Below are 27420 nucleotides of genomic sequence, written 5' to 3' on the forward strand. Positions count from 1 at the left end.
GAGACCTCAAAGATCATCCAGTCCAACCCTCCTTTCTAGGTTAACAATGAAATAGAAACCCTCCAGTCAAGTGATACTTAAATCTTCTGTCCAGGCTTGAATCAGATTTTGCATTGATTACTCAATCTTTTTCCTGGCCTTAACAAAACCATTTTTTTTCCCCCTAGCAGGTGGTTTGGGCAGCTTTCTCTCTCTTTGCAGTGCTTTCTTGTACTTCCTTCACTCCTCCCTTTAGTTTCCCTTTCCTTCTCACATCAAATTTCATGTTCATTTTCAAAGCCAAGGCAATTGTGCTTTAACAATTTTTACTCAGTATATCAGTCAATATCTTGGCAAATGTGTATGGCCAGACAAACAGACCAGCTTTTCACCAGTCAAATCTGCAAGCAGATACCACTTGCTTCTCCCTCTTTCTCTCAGCTCATCACAGTGGGGAGAATTTTCAGACGCACCTACAATTACCATTCTATTACCTTTACAACCACAATTTCTCCCTAAGAACTTTCTTAATCCCTTTGTTGAAACTTTATTGATACTAGGTTTGTGAGACAGAAAAACAACAAAACAGCTCAAAACTTATCACATGAAGGCCACAGATGCAACAAGATCCTGTCCAGGGTGCTTATCATCACTATTAGAGACTAGATGAGGCACTTGGTGCCACGGTTTAGTTGATTAGATGGTGTTGGGTGATGGGTTGAACTTGATGATCTCAAAGGTATTTTCCAACCTGTTTAATTCTATTCTATTCTATTCTATTCTATTCTATTCTATTCTATTCTATTCTATTCTATTCTATTCTATTCTATTCTAATTTTCCTTTTTAATTTCTTAATCCTCGTACATCTTCCCCTATCTGATTGCTAGGTTTGGGGAACAGGAAGCATTTTTCCCCCCCCACATTTGCACAGCAAATAATACAAGTCTTCATCCAAGACAAGGATCATTAGTACTATGGTAATAGAAGTTGCAAGGTAATACATAGTAAGAATAATTACAAGGGCAGAGATCTGCTGAACTACATTGTACATACATATGAGTTGCAGATACTGCAGATTTCCTAACCATAGCTGCACTGCCATAAAATAAACCTTGGCCCATGCCACGGCATCATTTATGCAACATCCCTTTACATACCAGAAAACAAGGAAGAGTTCCTGATTTCTTTGGAATTATTTTATGTATACAAGGTAGCTATGCTTCAAGCTAAATGACTCTGTTGCTCTTTACACTGTAATTTCTGCTATGCTTTTTATTGACCACAGACATATGTCTCCTAACAAAATTAAGTACATACACATTTAAGTGACAGCACATTTTGAGAATATATCATTATACCTCAGTAATGAAAAACTGAGGCACCACTACAGATGAATTTATTAATATGGTAGAACCCTGATCGAGTAACACTGAAGTCAAACTAGATCACGTTGTTACAACAGTTTAAATTACTATTAAAGACTTTTGAAAAATGACCACATAAAATTACATTCTGCTTCATAAGAAGTCATCCTATCAGGACAAGCAGAATTAGTCTCCCAGGGAAGTTGGACCTTGAATCTCAAATCACAAGAAAGAAAAACTGGCCACAATAATGCAAACCAGGATTTCAACGATGCAAACAATGATTTGAGATCACGTGTATTCCCCCACATAAAACTATCCTCTCCACAAAGATTCATAAACAGAACACACACAGACACAGAGCCACATGCAAAACCACTTATGACAATAGCCAGAAAAAATAGAGGCAATCTGCATAAAACAAACAGGCACTTAAAAATAAAACACATTTCTAAACAAAAGGTCTTCTGAGACATCTTCAACAGTGGATCACAGATTCACATTTTAGATCTTGTATTTTCCATACATGGTATTTAAAAAAAAAATCAAAATGCCAACTATCTAATACTGAAGGACAACAAGCTGCAGGAAACTAAAAATACCGAACACACTGCTCAGAGATCCTGCCCCACTCCCCCTCATATTAGATGTCGTTAGTGTTTATGCAAATATAATACTAATGTGTATTACAAATTAAGCAGAACAGAATAATCTTTTGCCTAGTCTTACAGGACATTTTACATCTTCAATTAGATGAGCAGCAATAATATTCACTTTGAGTTCTAAAATCCCTTTCACAGATAGAGAGGTTAATTGGTTGATCTTACAGTATGGATAAAATTCAATACCTACATTAAAAGGATGTGTGTCTGCGTGTGTATATGTATCTATACAAACATACAGACATGCAAATATCTATGCATATTAAAAAAAGTATCCTCACAGTTTTTGAAAAAGTTAATTAGAGTAATGGGTGCCTTTTTGAAATGAATTAAGTTTAAATCTTGTTCAGGAAAACCACCTTTTACTGCTTGCATATTACTAACACTGTATTTTTAACTCTCACTCAAAAACCAGTCAGATGCTTTTTTTTTTTTTGGGGGGGGGGGAGATTTATTATTAATATCAGTGATATGCAGATAAATGTTTAATAGGAAATTACTACACATTTCAAAAGAACAAATAACTGTGTTACAAGCACTGTATTAAAAAGTAACTACACATATTTATAGTTAGGAAAAAAAATAACCCAAAAGGGTCAAACTTATAAGACAGCGACGAACGCTACAAGTAGGTACTTAGAAACATCCTGAATTTCCCCCAAATTCCATTATGGTAACAAATGTAAAAAGATGCTGATATCCAGTTCTGTTAAGTACATCTTTAGTTCCACCCATTACACAACATCAAGTAAGAAAACAGTTTTATCTGACTGGTGGCTCAATGGCGCAGCCTATGTGTGCAAAAGTAGAACACAAGAAGTTTACAAATGAGTGCCTGAGGTTTTGTTGCATTTAGGTAAGTAAATGTACCTCCAATTAAGAAGAAAATAAAAGAAGTGATAAGCTGCATAAATGAAAGGCTATTTTAATACAATAGGTATGCTCACAGATCTAAATTAATGAGATTATTAGTATCATAAAACATGAAATTCGCAAGATCCTGTGTACAATTAATAAATAAGCATCATTAATTTTGATGGTTTTTTTCTGCAAGGCTACATCTCAAACAATGATTTTCACTCACCCTCTGTTAAAAAGGTAGTGCAGAAGGCAAATAGAAACGTGAAACGTTATTTCACCTCACAACCTTTAAAATGCACATATGGGTGCTAATATATTGCTTGCTTTGTATTCTTTTCAGAGACAAAAACACCTACTTAGATTTGTTCTTTTGCTTTTAAAGTGATATATTCAATGTAAAATATTTTACTAATCTGCTCTAAATAGCAAGAAAATCTTTACTTTATAGCTATAAGCATAAAAGAATGCAAATATAAGCACCAACAAATACTCTTCTCCTGTATATGGATCTAATATAAACCAGCTCTTCAACTTTCCCACTCCAACCTTCAAAGCAATCAAATTCAGTAAAAATTCCACTAAACATGGTTACAAAACAGGTACAGCACAGGATGTAAATGTGGACTGTAAAAATTGGGGAGTTTTGAGAGAAAGGAGAAAGAGAGAAAGAGACTGAGGAGCTGGACAATAGTTTTCAGACTGGTTAAAGCACCAGGCAGCTCATTCAAAGTGGACATCCCAAACCCAGCTATGATATGTCACAACCTTTGTCACTTGCTGTAAGTGGGTTGAAAAATCTGAAGTTGTCTTAACTACAGAAACCTGCAAGCAGCGCAGTTTGTTTAAAGAAACACACTCTTAGCTGTCAGATTCTAAGCCAAAATTAAAAGCATTAAAATAAATAGATATTTAAAGAAACAGCCAACAGTGTGTCACTCTCTTTCCAAAATCATAGAAGCACATACTCATAGAAACACAGTGGAAAAACTGTAAAGGAAAAAAATCTTTGCACAATTAGATGTTTGTATTTTGTTTTAGAGAATAAAGTCTTTATAAAGCTAAGCATGCTGGCATAAAGAAGTCCTTTTATATATTTTTTTTTTGTCATGCAGAGTTGGCTGCTAATCCAGACATAGAAAACTGGTTCATATTTAAACTCAATTCTTCCCCCCCACCCCCATCCTCCTAACGAAACGACCCCACATATTTACTCAAGATGTTTAAACAGGTATGAAGTGGAAAAGACATAGCTTGCATCATGTTGCACAGCCAAAGCAGTGAGAGAATTGGAAGCACAGAAATAGGTATTACATTTAGAAAATTCAGACAGTAAACTTGTATCAGGGCATTGCTTCTTTATGCATATGTTAATTTGAAGAGTGTAAAACCTTTTTTTATAGATTTTAGGAACTTGTTATTTCATGGGTAGCAACTCTTATTTTTTACAAAGATGCAATTAATGATGAAATCCTAGAGCTCAGATAATATTGGCCCTTTGTTCTCCACCTGAACCAATTTTGTAGGTTTGTTTTCAAATGGGTCACACAATCCTATTTCTTTACAGGGAGAAGAGACCCGTACACTAGTCTCACTATGCTTATGCTGTCCATCACTGACTTTTAATAGCTCCTTTGGCCATTTTCATGTTTATTTTTTAAGAGCTTGTAATGATATGCCATGTACTTGGCACCGCATTGTCCAAGCCAAAATATTAAATGTTGGAAAAAGCAGAGCGACGACTTGCATCCTACACTAAACACGGCTTGGGTTTTGCAGTAATAACTTTGTGCACTTATTTAGCAGTGCTCCTCAGCGCTGTTTCAAACAGACGTTTGTGTTCAGCCATGGACTTGCTCACCTCCTGAAAAGAGCTGTTTATTCAGTAATAATAAGCTAAATTCCTACCCCAGCTCTTTCTTTGGTTGCTTTCTGTTTGCTCATTCTAGAAGCACACTGGTCATACACATTTTTCTCATGTTTGATCCATTGAAATAAAAGTAGACAACTTTTATAGATGTGGGTTTATTGAAATGGGTGTTTATCAGTTAGATCATAGAGCTCTACAGAAAATAATTCTCCTGCTGCTTATAAACAGTTTGATCAGCCATATTCAAGTAAAAGAACAAATCTAAGGGGGAGGGTGGAAGGAAAAGAAAGAAAATGGGAGGAGTAGAGACAGATACCGTGTGCGACTCCCATGTGACCTGTGATACTGCCTAATTAGAAAACTTAACTTTCCATAAACCTTTAATTGGAAGCAGCAGTATTGCTACTATTCACATTTATGTCCTTGGTGGATGATTTACCTTCATTTCTGTGAGTAAAGGAACAGAAAATGCAATAGAAAATGCAATGCACAGTTTTGAGGAAGAAATCTAGTGGCACAATGAAAACAAACACCATCAGCTTAGAAACCAAATTGAAATACAGCAAAGGGATTCTTTTTTTTTCCAATAGATCTTTCTTCATTATGGTACAGGACACATAAGAGAACGCTACTGAACTGCAACCTCAATTATACTGGCCAACAAATTACCTTTAACCATTAAATTAGAAAATGTTCTCCAGCAATATTCAGTTTAGCATTCTACACTGTCTCCAGGCTGAAGGTGGTCTGCATGTTGAACTTAGTACTGTGTGGGTTATAGTCTTTGTTTGCAGTCTTAACTGGGGATTGCACCTTAGCTACCGTAGTTCAAGCGTAAAAATACTTTGTCTGTAACACTATATACTGTTGCCAGCGACCCTCTAAATCCTTGAACCAACTGTGTCCTCTGGTGTCACAGAAGATAATGCCAATTTATTGCAATGTGTGGCTTTTTTAACTGATTAAAATTAAGCCGTAAACACGTGACAATGGAATTAGCACATTTAGAGAGTCTGTTTTCCCACATCCCATTTTGCGCTAGTGCGGCTGATCCCTGCAACTCTACGCGGGTGCAATTTTAATGACTTCGCTAGGTTTTGATGTTCTTATGAAAAAGCAGCGCTTGGTGTTTGTGGAGAAGGTAGATATGGAAGCTGAGTAGCTGTGATTGGGGACACTGTGACATCGTCTCTGTTTTTCGATAGGATCGGTGTCATTTTCCTCCCCACGATAAGAAACCTCACTGACAGAGCCCGATTAGGGAAAATTTTATTATAAAATTCACTTCTATCGAACAAGGATAGAGTGATAAACAGTTCAGCCTCAGGGAAGAAACAGGAAAAGATTTTCCCCCTCTCTCTCTCTCTCTCTTTTGTTTTTTTCTTTTTTTCCTCTCCATTTAAGAAAAATCCTCCCTCCTCATAAGACTTTTCCTGCAAGTGACTGTGTTAAGTTAATAAGAATTCCCAAAATGTAGAGATCAAAAGTATCCGAACGTCGCCCCAAAAGCAGTAAGTCTTCTTTTACTTCCCAATTCAAGAATATAATTCTTAAAAGTAAAAAGGGGTTTTTTATCTTTTTTTTCTGAATTACATTTTCCATCAAATTCATGAAAACCAAGAGTCTTCTGAAAAGGAAGCTCAGGCAATTGTAACTTTACGTTCCATTATTCAGTTACATCTCTCCCTGGCTAGAAAACCGGCAAGCTGCAGGGTAAACAGAGAAAATAGATGCTTGTGGCCCTCTAATGCTTGAAGATGGACTAACCTCCAAGGAGGAACATAAATCAAATATTGATTTTTATTTTTTTTTAATACTAAACCATCTTTACTTCTGTTTGATAGTTCACCAAGGATACCTTTAACCTAGCCTCTACTCTCATGTGTGCAATATACTTCTGTACACTAATCAGCACCAATGCAGCCAGTAAATAGAAGATGGCTTGGGGAACTTTGTGAAAGGAGTACATGGCGTATATGTACAGAGAGTAACTCATTCCAGTTGTCTTCTTTACCTCACTGAAATACATTCATGAGCTGATTATGAAATTATCAGTAATAAAACCCCAAAACAACAACAAAAAACACAAAGAAAAAAACAAACCAAGCACAATGGTAAAAGAGTATATTGAAGAAAATATTTTCATGTTTTCACATCTGAGCTGTAACAATGCCATGAACCAAGTGGGTTTCTTGGGTGTTTAGCAATAAAGCTTCCAAAGGCAAAAAAACAAACCATCAACTAAGCAATGCCAGCTTTTTCATTTTCATCCCAAACTGAGTCACTACATTGAAACCGCTCCCTCAAGATGGTGGCCTCAAAGTTACAGACCCTCCCTTAAATGACTTTTAAGCACTTTCAATAAGAAGTTTACAAATCTGCTGTCAAAGAGAGCCTTAACATACAAGTCCTTCTGGCAATGTTCTAGGTTTGCTTTTATTAAAGAACAATGGGAGGAAGTTTACAGGCATATATGATTTCCATTAGGCACATTCATTTCCAAAGACAGTACACATATGATGCAGACTTCAAATAACTTCAGTAGCAGTTGTAACTCTGAAGTAAAAACTTGCCAAAAATCCCTGCTTATTTGGTTAACTTATCTTACTAGAAATTGCATTTGCTGCCCTCTGTGGCCTTATATTAAGCTGAATTTAAGTATTAACTGAAGGGTCTGCTCAAAGAAACACAGTAATAAAACTACATTAGACTCAGCCACCAGGACAGAGCTCAGCTCCTCTTCTTGCTACTTGGCTGAGAGAGGAGATAAAAAACATCTACCACTCTTGGAATCCCAAGACAAAACATATGTTCCATCCATCTATAATTTCAAGTTGAGCACCTTCCATTTTTAATGATGTACAGAATATTTTGGAAGGCATGTCCATACTATCTACTCTTATCATGAAATACTATATTACTACCACATATTATCACCATGGGTTTTGTATTGTTGATTCATTTTCATTCTGTGCAGTTCCACACAACAGTAAAAACAAAAAAGAGCTTTCAAAGAGAACTGCATTAGAAACAAACAGTCTGAAAAGAAAAAATGGCTAATGAAGGTAAGGTAGATGAATCAAAGGACAATTTGGAACTCAAATACATTTCTTTTTAGCCTTCAAACTGAGATTTCAAACAATGACTTAGTGGGTTTAATATGGGAAATAGCTGAGGAAAAAGATGTGTCACTTGATTAGTGGTCTACCAGACAGACATCCTTCAATAATTTCTCTAAAAGCCATTTGCTTCCAACTGACTGTACCTGCAGTATCAGAGCTGTTAACAGTGCATTAAACAGAACAAACTCCAAACATAACCCCCCAACCAAAAGCTCAACAACCCCATCTTAAAAAAAGAGTAATTCTCATTAGCTGCAGTAAGACTATTCTCCCCTACAACTTTTTCCATGTAAATGCCTTTAAACCTGCTTGGAACTTACTGTTTTATTTTCTGGGGGGGGGCAAAAGAAACCTCCTGCTTGAATAATGCAGACAGCTTTACTGTTTTGATATCTGTCTTGGGCTAAAGTTGGGCAATTAAGTTCCCCCCCACATGCAGACTGAACATGGGGCTGGCAAGAATGACTGGCAGGAAGCAAAGGTGTGATTAGAAAACAACATCTTTCCGTTCTGTGTTGCATTTTGCAGTGTATGACAGAGTTATAGCTGAACTCCAGTGTCCAAGTGAATCTTCACTACTTTTCTTTTTTACTAGAATTTCCCCAAGTAGCAGCATTAAGTCTCCTGGAAGGAGCAAGTAATTCCCTTTCTGTCCCCAAGACATGTAGCACATAAGTTGCCTGTTTGGATCAGTGTAGCTATAAATATATTTATCTAGATGAAATAGTCAAACAGTCTTTTCTAAGAGGAGTGTCTGATTGGTTAGTGGAAAATTGATACAGTGGAGTGAAGAATAACTGATAAAGAGATAATCCAGTGTGGCAATGTAGTTCTGCAGCACTGTAGCTCTAGCCTTCATTGGGTGGTGAGCGTAGGGTGATGGAAGAAAAGGATGGGCTTCTGTTGTTTGCATTTGAAGTATGAGGGAGGCATGGTGTGAGCAAACTTCAGATGTGAAGAACAAAAGCCCAGTTTTCCTCTATACCATCTTTAACTATATGATGAAGCCAGAAGCTGAAGCACTGCACTGTTAGATTTTTACAGCTGATGTTCTGTTTACCTGGTTTTTACTGTACTAAGCAGAGATGCACACACCTGCATATATTTATTCAGTGCATGTACAGTTAATTTTCAGAGGGAGGGTCACTATATATGTTTTAACCCAGCCCTAATTCTTGCTGTAATTTCCCAGACTACTGCAATACATCATGCTCATTATTGGCCTAACCAAATACATCCCAGAAGGGCTCTATTTAACAACAATTTAAAATTACTTCTGCGAGGATTAAACAACCTCCAATATTTTCATTTTACATAAAGGGGTAATTTGAAGAGGAGAATAGTTACCTAAGCTGGTGGTGGATCAGAGTATGCCAGTTACAGGAGCACTTAAGCGCCCATTGGCACAGCAAGACTCAAAGACCCAGTAGGTTTCAAAGAAACACCTTTCCCCCCCCACCCCCTCCCCTCCTTCTAGAAGTCTTTGCTTTCTAGTAAAGCTGCAACCACAATGTTCACTCTCTTAATGCCACCATAAAAAATCAAAACACTTTAAAACAAATTGATGTCCTCTTTAATATAGTCATCACATCATCACAGTACCCTTGCACCCTGCTTGGTGACAACCAGAGGGATGCATACCACACATCTCTCTCTTGCTAGCTCTCTCGTTTTTTTTTTTTCCCCCAGGCATTGAAGTGGGCAACAAAGAAGGGGAGAAAGACTGGGAGAGACACTCAATTGAGATATTGGCACCTTTGATTGACAACATCTAATCAGCTTATCTCCACACTAATAAAGTTGATGGCCTGTGGAGCTGCTGTATGTCCAGCTTCAAGTGAACTTTCAGTAGCCAAAGCCTCAAGGGCCACAACTAAGACTGAGCTTATCTAAACTGATTTAAATCAATTCCTAATGGGCTATTTCAATTTGATCAATTTGAAAGGATGGAAACCTGTAACCACTTGACTCAACTGTCCTGGCTCATGCTGGCATCACTGGAGATTTGGTCAGAGCCACTAGCTGTTTATCTACAATGAAACAATGAACTACAACCGATACACTTCTGAAATGATTTGACCCTCTTTAAGGTTCTGTTCAGTTTATTCCAGATGGGGTGTTTTATAGAGCTACTTCTCTTGTACATTCACTCCATAAAACATTTTGAAGTAAGCAAGCAGTGAATGTTAGATGCATAATTCCCTCTGCCATAAATAGGAATTGAACTGCCTTGCAGCTCTTGAACAATGTGATTTTGTTTTTCCAAAGTAACAGAGTCCTTTGTGTATTTTAAGGGGCTGCCTGTCCCACTGAAGGTAGAATGACAGAATGAAGACTATGATAGGAATGATTTGAGCAGTCATATAGATTTCATTCATTATGAGCAGAATTAAACAATTCACTTCCCAAGTTCTTGAAACTCATTTTGCAAAGCTCAATGAACTTCCAACCTCAGAACTAACACCTAAAGCAAACATATATGGCTACATGCATTACATTATACTGTGAAAAAGAACTGCTGCTTCTCTCTGGGTAAATAACTGCTTTTAAGAATGGAAAATATTTCCTAGCATCAAAGTACAGCTCCATAAAATAAGTTCTGAATTCAGAACTCTGTTATTTATATAATCAAAGTAATATCTTTAGGAAATATTAAAAACACAGAATCCTGTTAAAGAGGTGGACCCACATGCTTGTATGTACTTTACAGATTTGACCAAGCATGAGCAGTGAAATCAGGTATCAGTAAAGTATTTTTCAGTCAATAGCACACATAAACACCTTAGGAATGTCTTGTATTTAATAGAGGTAATTTAAGCACTTTCAAAAGGAAGAGGTTTTTTGGTACTAATGCTAGATTACAAAAAAAAAACCCTGAGCAATATTTTCATTCAGATTGTGGTTTTCAAGCTGTAATTGCTTTATACAAAATCCACTCTAGTGTTATCACTCAATATCATCTTCACTGCTGTACATCTGAAGATAATTTTGCAATAAAACTTAATTGATAGAGCTTATTTTTCACTAATCTCCTAATATAGAAAAATGAAAAAGTACTAACAGTATGTATTATAAGCTATGACCCTCACAGTGCAGCGTATTTCTGGTTTATCAAACTAAAATAGCTCCATTTTATGGCATCAAATATTTCATATACTTTAATAACGTAGATACTTTTTCCCAAAATAGGAAGCAAATGGAAAATTCCCTTAATAAAGCAAATTGTGGAGAGTAAAAGTAATTCAGAGAGGAGCTAAGCAGAACATCTCATCTCACCATACTGGCTTGTGCCCCACTGACCATGAGTGCAAAAACCTCAAAACGTTTCAATTATGGAAATCAGACTCTGTTGTCGGTGACATCTCTTGAGAAGTTAAATTCAGTGATTGTATAGCCACAAACCAAACTCCTTCTGGCATACCACATAAGCTTAACATGTCTTAACAAGACTTATAAACAAACTGAAACATTGTGGATTGTGTCCTTCTCTCTTTTGTTTGGGGCATGGTGGTAAATTAGAGCTAGTATCAGTCCTAGGACTTTCTCATCAGTTAAGTAAACAGTTCTAGTGGTTATAAAAAACATTAAAATAGAAAAGAAAGCATTGGAAGCTTATAGCAGAAGACTGGGAGCTTGAATTCATCAGGCTTTTTCTTGAACACCCTCTAAGACAATCCTTTTAGAGTAGAGAATCCACCAGGTGCCAGACAGCCATTAAGGCACAAGAACTGTCACCAGCACCATCGTCTGTAATCCTGGGACATAGATTCACATTCAGATCCAGTTACTGTAGTACAGTGTTCCTGAGCAGACTAGGTAACTTTCAGGTTGAAAAAGTAGTGGTCTGCAGAGTCAAGGAGCCACATTTGGCTCACAAGCAAGAATTTGTCTGGCTGTCCCAGACTATATTCCCAGTTCTACTACTAAAATTCTGATAGACCATGAACAGTTTGGCACTTAAAATACCTGGATGCTGCTCTGCAATCTGTGTGGGCTGAAAGGAGATAATTCTAACCTGTAAAACTAGCATGATCTCTCTACTTCTCCAGTGTCACCAGCAACATTCCATCCTCCCCAAATAAGCAACATTCCCATGCAGACCTCCTGTTTTGGTTGCTGGTAGAAGGATCCAAACTTCTTGGTTACTCAAAGATGCCTCAAAACAGCAGAGAAAAGCAGGGACATTGTTCTACAATTTGGGACATCTGTGTAGGCTTATAGATCCTGCCCTTCCTGTCCATTCAGGACTTCAGTAAGGCAGAAAATATATTTCATAATCACCACCAATATCTTCCCACATCTGCAGTGGTCTCAATTACCTGAACCTCAGAGACTAATCTAAATGGTGCTGTTTTTGGCTTTTTGGTGGTGGGGTTTTTTGGGTTGGCGTTTTGTTTATTTGTTTGTTTTAAGTTTGTTAGGTTTTTTGATGGCTTTGGTTTGGGGTTCTTGTTTGTTTGTTTTTAATTAACCTCATTATGCTTTGGTCTGCCCGTGTACTGAATGAGTATCACTGACTCTGTCTCTCAACAGGATAACATAGATAAACAAATGAAGTTCTGGGAGCTCATGATATTAAAGGGCAAAAGCACACAGCCATCAAAGTGGCAAAAAATCCTGCAACCACCCACTTTGGTTATTTGAAAAATTGAACTATTGCCTTATTTTTGCATTTGAATAGTTCTCATGCTGTCATCTAATGAAGGAAAAGATTTTTAAATATAGCAATCATTTTGCCAAGATCACTACAGATCTATCAGACATAATTAATGACTGTAATAGGCTGACAGAGTTGTGCTTTGTCTTCTGTGAATGAAAACACTGCTCTTCAGACCAGATAAAAATCAGCCTCTGCCTTTTTTGGCAGTCAGATCATAACAAGGCCAAAGTAATATTAAATCATTTATGAGGTTTTTAAGTTTAAATATCAAAGTGGTATACAAGCAGAAGTGCTGTTATGACATTTGAATTTCAGCAATAGGCAATTTTTAGGCCTTTCAAACTATGTAAAACCTGACATTTCAGTGTTAATATACAAAACCTGCTATGAGACAAAACAACACCTCTTCACCAATATTTTGTCATTTAAAACTTTTTCTCTTTGTTATATAGTCACAGACTTATATTCCAGCCTTCTGCAGAGCAGATTCTTGCCTAGAAACCTGTCATACTCATGCAAACAGGAAAAATCTACTGTATATGAATTGTGATCTCTATAGTGATCACTTTCATTCTCCTAGTTTCCAGCAGTTGGTCTTTCATCCCTCTTACTATTCTTCATGTAGAATGTTCTTTTGGCAGCTAAAAGATAGTACCTCTGTGCAATGTTTTGATGAAGCACACCAGAAAAAACAAAATGAAATGGACTACCTTTTTTAAAAGGAAATGCACTACTTTTTTTTAAAAGGAAAAACAACACAGGTGATACAGAACTGTTCAGGGTATTATTTTCATGAGGTATGGGAAATAACATGCAGTGCTCATCAGTTATTCCATAATGTATAATGCCTGTCTCCCCAACCTTCTAACAGCTGGGACTGCAATGTTTTGACATGATGATCTCTGGGTGCAAATACTGAAGGTGTTAAAATATAGATATAAATAGGTGATAATGAAGAACAAAATGTGAGCCATTTTCTTGCAGTCATAGTTTGCAAATTAACGGGCTGCTATTGATTTTTCTTTGAGGTCAATAACAGCATTTATTGATCTGAGAAGTTAATACTCACAGAGGTCAATAATATATCTCAGGGGTCAACAAATCTAGATACTGACTTCCATTTCCTGTCCATATATAAATATTACATAGGCAAAGTGGGCAAAGTTAATCTTTGGAGATAAGAAAGCATTGTATTTGACATGATACAAAAACTCCAAAACATTAAAAGTTAAGAACAGAGTCTACTTGGATCATTTTCAAACAGTTTTCAAACACTTACATTAACTTAGAACTACTGGCTTCACGAACCCCATCTTCAGTTCTGAACTTCAAGTCTCCCAAGTCCAGAATGCTCATTCATGCTGTTACTTCCCAACATCAGAAATAAACCCTTTCTACAGGCTACTCAACATCAAGGGGACATTAACATGTTTTACCAAATTAAAATAAAGCTCATAAGAAAAGAAGTGGACCTCCTGATTTTTCTCATGCCTCATTCCTTCCAGCATGATCTCCAACAAAATCAAGTGAAACTTTCCTACTGCCTTCAAATGAGCTCTGTATCAGGCCCTCGTAAAATCAGGCAAAGTTTTCTCCTGATCTGTAGTTTGTTACCCAAGCACCCACATCTCCAAAGAAAAATGAGAAGTGAGCAATTATTCTCCTGATATTTTATACAGACAAATATCAGTGAAGCTCTAGTGTACTCCTGGAAAATGACAGAGAAGGAAATAAATTTCAGGAAATGCCAACACTAAAAAGGTATTTTTCTTTTGCAGCTTGATAATTACAAGTGGTCCATAACATAACATCTCAAAATAGGGAAGATACATATTAATTTTCTAAAGAATTGTATTTGTGTGAAAAGATGCTATTAACCTGGCAAACAAACAAGGCACTCCGTGTGCACTACCGGCAAGTACTTAAAATGGCTAACGAGGACACTACATAACTTTTAATAATATTCAGCAGATTTGTGGAACTTCACAGCTCCAGAGCTTTTTATCATTATGCAAAGCAAAAAACCCCAAACTGTTATTTTATGCATGAATAAGCTGTAACAGAAAGACTGATATCCTGCAAATTGTACAGAACTAAAACTGTTCATATTCAGACTCCAAATCTGCGCTGTAGGTATCACAGAGACACAGAATGTTAGAGGTTGCAAAGGACCTTCAGAGATCATTGAGCACAACCTCCCTGCCAAAGCAGGATCAATTAGGGTAGTCCACATAGGAATGCATCCAGGTGGGTTTGGAATGTGTCCAGAGGAGACTCCACAACCTCTCTGGGCAGCCTGTTCCAGTGATCCGTCAACCTCACTGTAAAGAAGTTTCTCCTCATGTTGAGGCGAAACCTTCTATGTTTGAGTCTGTATCCGTTGTTCCTTGTCTTATTACTGTGCACCACCAAAAAGAGCTTGGACCCCTCCATTTGATATCCACCCCTCAGGTATTTCTAGACATTGATGAGATCACCTTTCAATTTTCTCAAGACTAAACAGCCCCAGGGCTCTCAGTCTCTCTTCATAGGGGAGATATTCAAGTCCCCTAATTATCCTCATAGCTCTTCATTGGACTTTCTCTAGCAGATCCTTGTCTCTCTTGAACTGAGGAGCCCAAAACTGTACACAATACTCCAGGTATGGTCTTACCAGGGCAGAGTAGAGGGGGTGTGATGGAGAACATGTCATCTGGGTTTTGGCCTTTCTTTTGAGTAGTTGAGCAACCAAAGATTCAACACAGCAGGAAACAATATAAAGCTATTTCCAGCATCAATACAGCATTTTACCTCCCTGTATCAAAAAGTTTGCTTCAAATGTCCTAAATTTACAAAGCAAATATTCAAACATTCATTTGATACCTAAACATAGCAGCTCCCACATGAAAAGGCTATATAATGGTGAAATTGTGTTATGCAGCACATTGTAGAGGAATAAAAGGCGTTATTTATTATGAACCCTGTAAGGTTTTATAACCTCTGGAATATATGATTAAGGAAATAACTACATATCTAAGTGGAAAATTAAGACTAAATATTGCTCTTTACAAACATACAGCAACTAAACATCTTTCCTAAACTGAGGGGCCCAGAACTGGACACAGTAGTCAAGGTGTGGTCTAACAGTGCTGAGTACAGGGTCACAAGAACTTCCCTGCTCCTGCTGGCCACACTGTTCCTGATACAGGCCAGGATGCCATTTGCCTTCTTGACTACCTGAGCACACTGCTGGCTCATGTTCAGCTGGCTGTCAACCCCCAGGACCCTTTCTGCCTGGCCACTCTCCACCCACTCTGACCCCAGCCTGTAGTGCTGCATGAGGTTGTTGTGGCCAATGTGCAGAACCCAGCACTTAGATGTGCTAAATCTCATGTCACTGGACTCTGCCCATCTGTCCAGCCTGTCAAGGTCCCTCTGCAGAGCTCTCCTACACTCTAACAGATCAACTCCTGTCCCCAGCTTGTTGTTGTCTGCAAACTTACTGATGATGGTCTCAACACCCTCATCCAGATCGTCAATAAAGATATTGAAGAGCATGGCACCAATTCTCCATTTTAAAGTCATTTAAGAAAATACTGTTCCTTCTAAAAGCAATTTAAAATACCTCCCCCACAACAAAATTGAAGGCAGTTAATTAAAGGGAAAAAAAAAAAAGAAAGAAAAAAAAAAAGGAAGTAAAACAATGGGGGGGAAAATTAATGTGATAACTACATTTTATTCTTAATGCTCCTCTAGTTGATATTTCACTACTGAAAAAAATGTGGCACTAGGATAGCAGATGTATGGAGTAAAGGAAATATAATCAGGCACTTCCACGAAATTTCTTAAGGTGGCTTTCCAAACAATTATTGGAGCAGTCATGTGCCAAGACATTCCACAAATGGAAACCTTACAACACTCAATTATAAAAATCAGATTAATACTTTCAAGACACATGTAATAAAAACATAGAATTATTGCATCTATGTGAATAAAGGAAAAAACAAAGACTGAACAATTCTCTTAGTCTACCTGTTTTTTGCACGTTTTCTGTCTAGATCTTGCATGAGCACTAAGCAAGAACCAAAGCCCCAAACACATGAACACTCCAAACTCTTCACATTTATAGTGTCACAGATGCCATAAGGTATGGAAAAACTCATCACAGTAGAGACCAGCCAAACAGATGTAAGAGATTACCCTTGCACCAATGTTTATCTTTGCAAGATACCAAAATAATCTGTTTGACTTAGTTCACAAAAAATGTAAACCACAACAATGAGCTCTTCATAATATCTAGGTTCAGATATCGTTACACTGAGCTTGACCTTACTCATGGAAACAAGTTTTTATCTTGCAAACCTGCTTGGAAATGTACTCAGCAAAGCAGACAAGTCTCTCTTCACGCATGTGCGCACACATGCTTGCAATTCAATATGTAAATATTTATGCCCTGTCAACAACTGGGCAAGTTTACAACCCTGAGTATTTATAAAAAATGTGATGATTAGGCCAAAAGTATAAAATGTCATATTAAATTTTACATCTACATTTCTGGAGCTAGTGAGGTAATAGGAGGTGAATAACAAATGGCAGACAGCTGATGCTGGAAATTAGGAGCAAGGGAAGAGCTTGCAAAATATGGAAGTGGCACAAAATCACAGAATCAGTAGAAAGGCCCTCCACTGAACTAGATGAAGGGGGCCTACAGGAAGGCTGGGGAAGGACTTCTCAGGATCTCAGGTAGTGACAGGACTAGGGGGAATGGAATGAAGCTGGAGGTGGGGAGATTCAGGCTGGACATGAGGAGGAGGTTCTTCACCATGAGAGTGGTGAAACCCTGGAATGTGTTGTCAAGGGAGGTGGTCGAGGCCCCGTCCCTGGAGGTGTTTAAGAGCAGGCTGGATGAGGCTCTGGGCAGCCTGATCTAGTGTGGGGTGTCCCCATGGCAGGGGGGTTGGAACTAGATGATCCGTGTGGTCCCTTCCAACCCTGAATGAAACTATGAAACTATGAGTTAGTGCAAAGAGCCATGAAAAGATGATATCAAATGGTGAAATTGTAGTTTTCAAAGCCATGAACAACAACTTTCTGAATTCACAGTTCCTCACAACAGATAGTAATCAATAACTAGCAGCAGTTCCTCAAAACAAGGCTGTTACAAGTCAAAGAAAATGACTATGCTAGTTCAGAAAGGTGACTGGTAATGCATATCAGCAATTGAACTCATTCTGACATGAAACAGACTACATGGAACTTCTGACTTGCTATGAGAATGGCATTCACTTCAACTTCATAATGTAGACATTTACTTAGTAATCAAGAAAAATTAATTTATCTTCTATTTGGCTGAGGTAAGCCTCATTGTTCAAAAGCAAGGCAGCAAGAACAAAATCCACTTAAAAAACCACAAAGTTTTTATTTAAAAAGAGACTTGGGATGGTCAGTCTGACTTGATAACATGAGAGCTTATGTCCTGAATTGATACTCATTATACAAGCAGATATTTAAAACTGTGAATGAATTCCCAGAACATTCAGTACTTATCAAACTTCTACCCCTCCACATGCTACAATTTGATTATTAATTAATTTTTTTTTTACTACAAATGCCAGTAATTACAGGAGAAAATATACTCTATAGGCAAGGTAGTAACATCATTAACATAAAGTAGTATGGTATGACTTGAACTATATCAATAAATGTCTAGACAGGCTCCTCTTCAGTTATTTTATACTGTAGTGAGAACATGCTTTTCAATCCTCTGCATCTCTATCTCACTTCAGGACAGAAGTTTGGACTTGTTCCCTTCCTGTACTTCTCCCCCCCCCAAAAAAAACCCAACAAACAAACAAAAATTTGTGTAACTCTAACTCTTCATCCTATATTGTAAAAGGGCAAAATACTGCACTTGAAGGAGGATTTACCATGGAAACCCTTTTAATATTGGCTTTACCTTGAAAAGCATGTTCAATAGAGATAATTTTTTTCATGTTAAACTTTGTTCTTTAGTGCAATTGGGAGAAAACACTGTTAGACTGACAGGAAGTAGAAGGCTTCCAGCAAAGAAATTAAAAAAAAATCCCAAAAACCAACCTAGGGTGAGTTGTATTTTCTCAAGTTTAAGCTCATCAACGCTTCTTCTTGATGTAAGTCATAATACAAAGAGTCTTTGCCCAACAAGACTTCATGCTGTGCAAATTCAGCAGTGCCCACATAGTGAAAAAAAGTCTGATAAAAACTATTGAGAATCATGTTGTTTACTTAGGTATCCAAATAACAAGTCATTAAAGTCTGTCTTCTTCATGAAATACACAGTTTATGTTTTGTGGACAATGAAGTCAACAAATGAAGTCATTAAATAAGCAGGGTATTTATAAAGAGTAGAGTAGAGTAGAGTAGGATAGGATAGGATAGGATAGGATAGGATAGGATAGGATAGGATAGGATAGGATAGGATAGGATAGGATAGGATAGGATAGAATAGAATAGGATAGAATAGAATAGGATAGAATGGAATAGAATAAACCAGGTTGGAAAAGACCTCTGAGATCATGAAGTCTAACCTATCATCCAACACTATCTAATCAACTAAACTGTGGCACCAAGAGCCCCATCCAGTCTCTTCCTAAACACCTCCAGGGATGGTGACTCCACCACCTCCCTGGGCAGCACATTCCAATGGTCAATCACTCTTCCTGTGAAGAACTTCTTGGTAACATCCAGCCTATTTGCAGGTCAAAAGGCAGACTTGTAGTTTTATTCACTTGTGCTCTTTTAAAGGTTGTGACAGATTTTCCATCACTGCCAAGTCACTATCGCTTGGAATCAACTGGTGAAAAGTTTGAAAGAAGTGGTTGTGGTATAGGATGAACAGAAGATATCAGGAGTAAAAGAAATGTATCAAGATTTGAATTCTACTCATTAAAGCCTAAGCAGAGGTTCTCAACTATCTGAAACCTTTCAGACAAGTTCCTCTGCAACTTATTCTTCTCAGGAAGAATATGAAATTTGATGGAGAGCTTCTCAGGCCAATACAAGTTGGATGTTTCCTCCTATAGGCATGACCTCACAGTTTTTGTCCACCTATTGCAATGGGCGATTGTAACACAATGTTTTAAAATTTATCTTCTGGATTCAGTTTACGAAACAGATGTTAATATTATTCAGTGGTGAACTATGCAAGTGCAAGGTATTTGTGAAAATGTACACAGATCTCACTCTGTTTCATTATTTGTCCGGAATGCACATGGGAAATACTTAAGCATAAAGTTTCTGATATATGGAACAACATGTTTCTATGATTCTAGCATGGGATAAAAATCCACAATATGAAAGTTATGCTTCTGTTATATATTTTTAAAGTATTTTTAAGAAGTTACTGTAATCACAGTATCACAGTATCACAGTACAGTAGAGGTTGGAAGGGACCTCAGGAGATCATCAAGTCCAACGTCCCTGCCACAGCAGAATCATTTAGGGTAGTGTGCACAGGAATGCATCCAGGTGGGTTTTGAAAGTCTCCAGAGGAGACTCTACAACCTCTCTGGGCAGCCTGTTCCAATGCTCCATCACCCTCACTGTAAAGAAGTTTCTCCACAAGTTGAGGCAAAATCTTCTATGTTCAAGCTTGAACCTGTTGTTCCTTGTCTTATTAGTGCACATCACCAAAATGAGATTGCTCTCCTCTGTTTGACACTCACCCCTCAGGTATTTATAGACTTTGATCAATGTTTCACTCATCCAAAATCCAGTCTTAAACAAACTTATTTCACCTGGATACCAATTCCTAACAAGACTGAAGTTGAGTCGCCCCATGACATGTGCCACTACAATCAATCCCTACACATCAGTGAACATTAAAATAATCTGGGATTTTTTCTACAAGAGGGGACAGAATGACCAAGTTTGGATCACTCTTCTTCATCCTACACCTGTGCAAGCCTGTACTACTGCACAGATTTGACATTCCTTATTTGCTGAATTAACGGCATAATCCCAAATCCACTGAGGGGAAAGATAAGCATTCATTTTATTGGAATTCCAGTTGAAAGGTGCTGAGTACCCAAGAGATAAGCTTTTAACAGAACTAGTCTGAAAATATTGCATAGACTGTAAAAAAAAAATCTACAAAATAAGTTGTTTTTTTTTCCCCCCATCTCTTCAAAAAATAAAAGTAGTTGGAAAACTACTTTGGGTTCTTTTTTGGTACTCTGAAGCAGTTAGAGGACAGTACTTAAATAAGGGAAAGTCACCATTTCCTTATCTTATGGTAAGCACTTTATGTATTTGTACATACAGGAATACACTCAGAAACCCCTGTATCCTGCATTTGAGAACACACTTAAGTGCAGAGGGCCACTAAGCAGAATGAACAGCCTTTGAACACCACCAGACATGGTTAGGTGGGTTACTGAGTAAACTGATGGACACAAGCATGCAGGTCCCATAGTGCTGTTTGAATCAAACCCTTTCAGAGCAAATGCAGAGCTAAGGAACATGGGGATGGTGCCACCATTTGAATAAACATATACAGGAGTATCTGGATAGAGACAAAGTATTAAAGAGATATCTGGAGAAGATCAGAGCTGAGAAGGCTGGTGAGAGGGAGGGAAGGAGGACAAGGAGGGAGGAGGTGGCAGGTACAAAGCCAGAAGGAGCATTTCTGTGACTGGACAACCAATGAACCAGCAAGCAATATTCAAACCGAAGGTGTGAAAACCACTTTGCTTGTATCAACAGCTGCACTGTAAAACAATAAGGAATGGAAACCAAGGTCTCTCCCTGCCCTCTAGATGCTGCTTCTGACTGTTCATTACATTTCAACACTACTTGAACATGTTTCTCCTCCTGTGACTGTGCTGGGATACTCCTGAGGCCTGACATCCTCAGAAACAAAAATCTCTCACTGTATCTTCCTCCTCCCCACATTATGGTCTGGACTATGAAGGGCAGAGGGCTTAGAGATGTGGGAATGCAATATTCCACTTCAAAATGAATTTCTGAAACAATAAACAGATTTTAATAGAAATCAGCCAGCAAAGAAAAAAATTATATGTGAAACATGAAACACCATTGCTAGCAGAAGAAGCAGGGATCACAAAGAAGCTCTCTGATAGGGACTGGAAACAGCATAAAACCTCATTTCACTGTAGAAACTTTGGATTAAGATTTCAGTAGAAAAATGTTCTGGCATATCAAAGAAACACCTGAGGAGGAGATATTGGTGTATGCTCCAGAACTCAGAAACCCTCTTCCTCTAATGAAAGGTTTTACATACAGTATTCACATATACATGTATGAATAATTCATTAGAGATGAAACAGGTGGATATTAAGTGTAAATATCTGGGACAGGAATAGACTTTTTTTTTTTTTATTTAAAGCAAGGGGCACTTGAAGTCAGGCCCTGGTTTTCAAAACTTGGTTTCCATTTGCATACTTGTAGCTATTTGGGACTCAAATATAACTGGAATATGCATGCACCTGAAGACAGAACAGGCGTGTGAAGCAGTACTAACTAACGCCAGCAAATTACTAACTGCACGAAATTACAACATAGAAGAAGCAACACACTTACCACTAGCCTAACACAGCCCTACATTTATGAATATTATGGTCTGTTATTTTGTCAAAGTAACATTGGGTGGATGTTAGAACCATTTAATTTTTTTCCTAAGATGAGCAGACGCTGTTTAGTTTGATCATAGCAATGCTTACTGTATTGTCTACCTGAAAAGCCAATCTCCATCTCTTGCAGTCGTAATGGAATGGAATCAGTTCAGTGGATGCACTTATTTTAATTTTTGTCAGTTCACATATTTTATGTCAGCTCTCATGTGCATCTCATTTATGACAGCTGAACAGCACAACCACCCCATGAAACATGGGGGAGGATGGTCCTTCAGAGCAGGAGCTTGGGGTTTTCATTAATAAAGGCTATTTCATTAGTAAAGGAATGCAAATTTGTGGCATGCTGCTGTGGACAGTGTGCTAGCATCTCAAATTCCATTACTTCTGTCTATGGGTGTTTTAAAGTAGTTCCTTATTCATGCTAAAGTCATTAAACTTGAAGACTGAGGCCTTCAAGACTGCTCTATATACACTCCTTAGCACGCTTCCACTGATGCATTCACCATATTTCACTTAATTCTGCATCCAGATAAACCAAGAGCTATTATTTCAGAAAGAGGTAAACACAACTCTTTGTCTAACAAGAGTCTCTTTGCTTTCTATCTCAAAAGCTGCCAATATTTTGAGGTAGGTCTGACCACATGTCTGTCAGCTGGGACAGACAACTATGTTAGATTATACTTTTCTGGCTCAGGCCAGGAAGGGATTGTAGTTCATTACGACAACTGAAAATCACTGAAAGTTGCTTGGATCCCTCAGTACTGAGAACTATTCACCTCACATAAGGGTGGAAAATATGCTACAAAATCTCTTGCTCACAGATATTTCTCTTTTAACTGTTTCAAAATCACATATTCCTGGGATTCCCAAGGAGTAAGGGAGATTGGAAAACACATTTTAAGCAACCTGAAGTCCAGATTCAGAAGAATTTTCAGTAAATGGAAAAAGAGAGTTTTCCTTCCTTTGATTTCTTTTCTTTCAAACACCATGGTTTTGCATATTAAAAAAAAAAAAAAATATATAAAAAAGGAAATTAAGACAAAATTTAAAGATTTGGTGCAAAGAACAGATAGATTACAAAATACAAACTCTTCTAGTAGCACAGATCTTGCAGAGAGATTCAGAGCCACAGCATAATATCCAGTTATCATCACTCAGAAAAGCAAACTCAACACTTGTTCTCAAGTAACATGTACTGAAAGCTGAAGAAATAGCTCGGGTTCATGAAGGAAAACCATTAAAAATAAACACTTGCAATGTAGTTTTGCCATGAAAGCCTGGACAGCATTCAACGTTTGGATCTCTGTCTTACATTGCCATGAAACAAGGTGAAGTCTGTATTATATAAACACCAGGATATTTTTTCTTCCCTAAAAAGTATCTGGCAGTTGAGAAGAACTTACCAAAAGCAATTCAGCTCCAGATTACAATGGTTCCCCTTGACAAGTGTTTTACGTTTGCATGCCAATTTTATCTCTGAAGATGAATGAAGCATTTTGAACTGTGCCTTATTCAAAACACTCCTGTTTGAGCAGACATCTCTAAAGACTAAACAAAGAAGGAGATGCCTTACTACACTACACTCTGCAGGCAAAACACAGAAGTTCTAGAATTCAATTTGATGCTGTGGAAATCCAAGCACGGGGAATGGAATTAGGAAATCTCCCCCATCCAGAACAAAAAGAACTTTGTGATTAATTTGGATTAATTAAACAGACTCTCCTTTTGACTGAAACCAGCAATTTTAATGCATTTAAAAAATCTTTCTCATATTCTGATGCTATATGGTCAAGACTAAGTGAGCTGAAATGAAAAATATTGAGTTCCAGCACCCGAAGGAATGTTGGAAATGCCTGCTAGCCAGGTTTGAATTTGCTTGTCTGCTCCTTACCAGAAAAGCAGACAATAATACAAAACCAGAAAAATAACCACAGGAAGCCTTTGTTAAAACAATATTTTGATTTAAAAAAAAAAAAAAAGCAGAGGAGTGCATTCTGCAGTGTTATCAGTCATGATTAAAACTTTCCCTGCTTGGTACAAACAATGGGGACCTTCAAGACTCAAAAAGACAGTCGTTTCCCTCTGTGTCCCTCAGGTGTCTTTGTGCTCTGCAGCTCAGGCAAACTAAAATGCAAATGCTTTCATGAACATAGTGGTCTTCCAAATCAGCTATTCAAATGCCTGTTAAATTTGCAACATACCCCAATGATTATTTAGAATAATGTTCTTTTCTTCACAGTAGGCCTTGAGTACTACAGAGCTGGTGAACGGACAGTCCTTCAGGAGGCTTCTGCATAGATTTAAGCATCCTCAGTATCAACAAATGAGAGCAAACCAACTCTGAAAGCCTGACAGCCAGTGTTGGATTGTGTCTTCGATGGTGACATAAGTGGCATCCTGTTCAGACACCAGTGAAGCTCATGAATCAATGGCACCGCTCAAAGAAAGAAGTCAGGACTTCCAACAGATCTCAGCTTGTATGAACAACTGTACATAAGATGAAAGGGCTTATCAATTTAGAGATGCAAACAGCAAAAAAGCTTCCAATTTATCATGGTAAGTTTCAGGAATAGTAATGTGAAATTGCATTAAATTAGTTATGTGATGTCAGATTAATCCTTAGATGATCACAGGGGCAGGTTAAAATAGTATATGTATTTTTGCTGATTAAGGTAATAAGAAAGACCCAAATGTGACTTATTCCTGGGGTGAAAATCATCCAGCTTCATTATAATAAGCAACATACATATCTGTAATTGTGAAACACCACCATATAAATAAAGCAGAATAGATACTCCACCTCCTCCTCCTCACAGAATCACAGGACAGCTGAAGTGGGAAGGGACTTCTTGAGATCATCTTGTCCAATGCCCTGCTCAAGCAAAGTCACCTACAGCCAGGACTGTGCCAACCTGGATTTTGAGGATGTGCACAGAGAGAGACTCCATTCACAGACAGAGACTCCACAATTGCCCTGAGCAACCTATTTTAGTGCCTCAACATTCCCACAGTGAAAATTATTTCCTTGTGTTCTGATGGAATTCCATAGGTTTTAACTTGTGCCCACTGCCTCTTGTCCTATCACTGGGCATTACTAAGAAGCATCTGGCTCCCTCTTCATTCCATGCCATCAGCTGTTTTCACACATTGATCAGCTACCCTTGAACATTCTGTTTTCTAGGTTGAACAGTGTCAGCTTTCTCAGCTGCTCCTCCTATGAAAGATGCTCCAGTTCCTTAATTCTTTTCCGGGCCCTTTACTGGACTAAGTCCAGTAAGTCAATATCTTTCTTGTACTGGAGAGCCCAGAACAAGAAACACCACTCCATATGTGGCCTCACGAGTGCTACGTAGGGATCTTTATGAAACAAAAGTAATAATTAAGGTAAGACAAGATCTGAGTAGTTAACTTAATAATGAACTGAAACTCCAAAAGATACTCTTTTCTTTTATTATGACACCTCAACACAGAATGATCATACAATAAGTCCAAAAGTAAGTTCTTCCATTGCATGGACTTAATCTAAATTCACTCATACCTAAATCATGATCCATGCCAGGAACTAAACATAAGTAATCCAAATCTTCTGCCAAATTCTACATTACAATGAAGTCAATATTTCCAAAGCCATCATCTCCAAATTATTTAATATTAATATGTCATATGACATCACCACACTAGTGATCATCATAGGTTTTATGGAAGAATATATATATATTTATATATATAATTGTTCAAGGTGAAAAGTAAAGGCAGATGCAAAGATCAGGTGAATCAAAGTGATTCCATGGAATTCAATGCAGTTTCACCTGGTTTTGATGCTGAAAGACACCCTTTCCATTTAAATACACATTTGCACTCCAACTATGTTTCTCAGAGATCACCACAGAGATATGCAATGGAAGTTAACGTGATCATCATCTCTATAAAACAAATTCCACATGGGATGTAAAAAAAGGATGTAATATATCTCTTCCCCAAAAGGATCAGTCTGAATTTTTATATACTGTTTCTTCATGAAAATCCCAGGTTCAGCCAAAGTAGATCAGGAAACATTTTTGACTAGCCTAAAACACTCCTTTCTCAAAAAAATGAAAAAAACCCACCCAAAATTATGACCATTGATGAATGGTCATAGTTGATTTATGAATGGTTTAGTTGATTAGATGGTGTTGGATGATAGGTTGGACACGATGATCTCGAAGGTCTCTTCCAACCTGGCTTATTCTATTCTATTCAGTTCTATTCTATTCTAATAGACCTGAAAATCCACAGGAGAGCAAACTTCATTGCTGTCATAGGTCCAAGTGTACTCATGTGTCATCCTCTGGCATAAGAGAATTGTCCTCCTTGTCCTCTCTTAAATGTATACTGTATGTTCCATACATCCACTTCATTATTGTGCACAGTAATAAGCCCAGAACAATTAAAATGCAGGCAACTCCGGTAATGCCATTCATTTAACATAGCCATAGTTAACTCTACTAGAGTTCAACTTAAAATTTATGTCTGAAATAAGGCTTGAGTTCTAAAGAGATATTGGAATATATCAATCAATTGGGACTCTCTGCCAGAAAATTACTTCACTGCTCAAACATACATGTTCTGAAACTTTCTGTAACTTTGTGCAAGATGTTTTTCTAAAGCGGCTTAGACGCTGGGAAGCTTAACTATTGCTGGTTGAAAAAAAACCCAACCAACAGTCCCACTATGAACCGCAAAAACTTAGTAAAAATATTTTGTAAATACTAACTGTAAAGTTGTAGCCAATAAATTTAATAAAAGAATCATTAATTCAATAATTGAGCCTCGGTTCAGCTTTCTCCCTTCATTTTATTCCATCTGTATATTTTCAGATAGGGTTTGTTTACTTCTGTCATTCCATGGCAACAGCTGCATAATCAGTCACTGAACTGATTGCAAGAAAATTCAGCTGATAGCCCTCTTACATGTCATCTGTGGTTAATATCTCCAACATTTATTAAAATTAGATTTATTTTTTTTTTACATATATGAATAAAAGTAGGAGACAAAAACAACTGGAGGCTGCAGTGTGTGCTAGCAATCATTGCGGGTGGGTAAACTGACAACATGTAACTGCATATTAAGACAAATGTAGAATTTAGACAAAGTATTCCATCTCTTTTCAGATGTATACTTTTAAACCTCAGGAACTGTTTTCAGTAGATGTCATGCCTTTTAACTTGAAAAAAGATAAGCGCAAATAAGCTCCCAATTGTCTCCCCAATATGTAAACCACATCTCGGGCTGCTGTCTCTGTTTCGCCTTTGAA

General features: G+C 37.6%; 1 protein-coding gene across 4 annotated transcripts in view; it reads right to left on the reverse strand.

The window, feature by feature from the left end:
• Positions 1-27420, reverse strand: part of VTI1A (vesicle transport through interaction with t-SNAREs 1A) — a 306094-nt gene that overhangs the window by 206136 nt on the left and 72538 nt on the right. The window lies entirely within an intron of this gene.

Source organism: Melanerpes formicivorus, unplaced genomic scaffold (genome assembly GCF_026170545.1).
Source record: "Melanerpes formicivorus ecotype bairdi unplaced genomic scaffold, bMelFor1.0.p_v2 SCAF_6, whole genome shotgun sequence".
NCBI classification, from domain to species: domain Eukaryota; kingdom Metazoa; phylum Chordata; class Aves; order Piciformes; family Picidae; genus Melanerpes; species Melanerpes formicivorus.